Source organism: Pteronotus mesoamericanus, unplaced genomic scaffold, assembly GCF_021234165.1.
Source record: "Pteronotus mesoamericanus isolate MK-2021 breed Mesoamerican mustached bat unplaced genomic scaffold, CSHL_Meso_final contig_116, whole genome shotgun sequence".
NCBI lineage: Eukaryota > Metazoa > Chordata > Mammalia > Chiroptera > Mormoopidae > Pteronotus > Pteronotus mesoamericanus.
The window spans coordinates 29,277,029-29,279,267 of record NW_026555027.1 but is presented as its reverse complement, the minus strand read 5'-3'; positions in this window follow the sequence as shown (position 1 = coordinate 29,279,267).

The window sequence follows — 2,239 nt, the reverse complement described above, 5'->3', positions numbered from 1 at the left end:
TTGTAGTAACTATTATTATTATCATCACTACTACTGCTAATATAACAATGAAATCACAGCAAAACAATTTAGTTATCAAAATATTACTGAAAACAATTTAAATCTTTTAAGGACTTCTAAAGAAAACCCAATAGAGTTATTTTTTTTAAACGTAGATCAACATGTCATAAAATTCCTTTATCTTTTTTTCTTACCCTCATAAGCAGGATGGAGCTTCCTTAAAATTCTCTCTTCTTCTTGAACTCAAAACATTTTCCTAACCGCCTTGGGCAGACTCTTCACTCTCTGGGCTCTTTCCCTTTTCTCTATTCGATTATGGTGCTGATGGTAATGATTTTCTGGCACTAGTACCTTTGGTGCAAGTTCAGCTACTACTACTTGGATGGAGACATGGCCTGGAGCTGACCAAGGCCCCCTAACGCAGTCCTTGTGTACATAGTGGGGCAAGATAACAAGCGTTTCTGGTGGTAGATTAGAGAAATAAAAGACAGAAAAGCCTGAGTGGATAATGGCAAAATTCTCCTTGGTGGCCCTGGGAAGTAATAAAGCATTGAATACACATATGGAAACCTTTTTATATCTCTTCTTTTTACAGAGTCAAATCACTACAGTGTCCTACAAAGAGCGATAAAATACCAATCAGCGAGAGCCAGTTATCAGTTCCATCCATGGCCCAGCACCAGCTCTTTTCATTCTCTTTCATTCTGTGTTAGGTAGGATTCCTTTCTGATAATCCAGGGGATAAGGCATGGGTTTCCTTGGCTGCATGTGTCCATCAAGAACTCTCTTGGCTAACCTAATCCATTCCCAGGAAAGCAGAACTTGGAAGTTAAGATTCAGTAACTGTCAGTCTCTGCTGACTATGCTTCTGTCCAGAGGCATATTTAACAAGTCCTGTTCTTTCTGTGAGACTAAAACCATAAGATGTCCCTTAGTGCCTCATTTGAAATCAACCCCTAAATGTCCAGGCAGACAGAAGATTATCAATTAGCTTTGTCTATCCATTCTGGGATCTGTAAAATACCAAAGAATAGCAATTATTTGTGTAACTGACCCTAACACAGTCTCTGATTCGAACAGTAGACTGACTTCCAGGCAATGTTTTGTAAACTAGAGTTGGAAACAAACAGTTAACTGAATTATATTCTATGTATGTTTTAATAATATTGAATAAAAGGGAAAATATCAGAGTGCATCCATGTATTCAGTGTAAAATTGTTTAGTGAATGTTTTATTTCAGTTGTGTGTGCAGATGTTTTATGTATGTCTGTGTATAACAGATTACAATGTAAAATGTGTTTTTTATGTGGGTCATAATCTAAAAAGAAAGACCCTAAGGAGTTTCATAATGAGTTTGAATAATTTATATTTCCTAGTCCAATAGGAATGTGTTTATATCCAACCTGACTTAAAAAAGTGTGGCAAAATTTTTATCACTTTTGGCTCCTTGGTCTATTCTCATTTTCTTATTTAAATTATCTGGGCTTTATTGGTTGGCCTTACTTTCCAAAAGCCTGTCTCTCTCTCTCTCTCTCACTTTTTCTCCCTATCTCCTTCCTTTCCTCCCTCTCTTCCTTCATAGACTTCATTTTTAGAGGGGTTTTATGTTCATAGCAAAATTGAGCGGGCAGTGCAGAGCTCTCACGCACCTCAATCACACACGTGCACAGCCTCTCTCGCTATCAAGCATCCTCTATATCTCCCCCAGAGTGTTGTGACAGTCACCATCAATGAACCTACACTGGCACGTCATTATCGTTCCAAACCCATATTTTACACAATGGTGAACGTGGTGTTATCCATTCTATGGAATTTAACAAATGTATAATGACATGTATCCACTATTATATTACCAGCATACAGATTAGTTCCACTGCCTTAAAAACTCTCTGTTCTCTGCCTATTCATCTTTTCCTCCCCTCATCCTCTGGCAAACACTGATCTTTTTACTGCATCCATGGTCTTACCTTTTCCAAATGTCATAGAGTAGTAATCATATAGTATGTACCTTTTCATATTGATTTCTTTCATTTAATAATATGCATTAAAGTTTGCTCAATGTCTTTTCATAGCTTGAGAGTACTGTATCATAAACTGTGATACAAATATTTCAGAAAATGAAATATTGTATCCATTCACTTGCCTAAGATATCTTGTTTACTTGCAAGTTTTGAAAATCTTGAATAAAGCTTTTATAAACATTGGTGTGCAAGTTTTTGTGTGGACATAAATTGCTAAC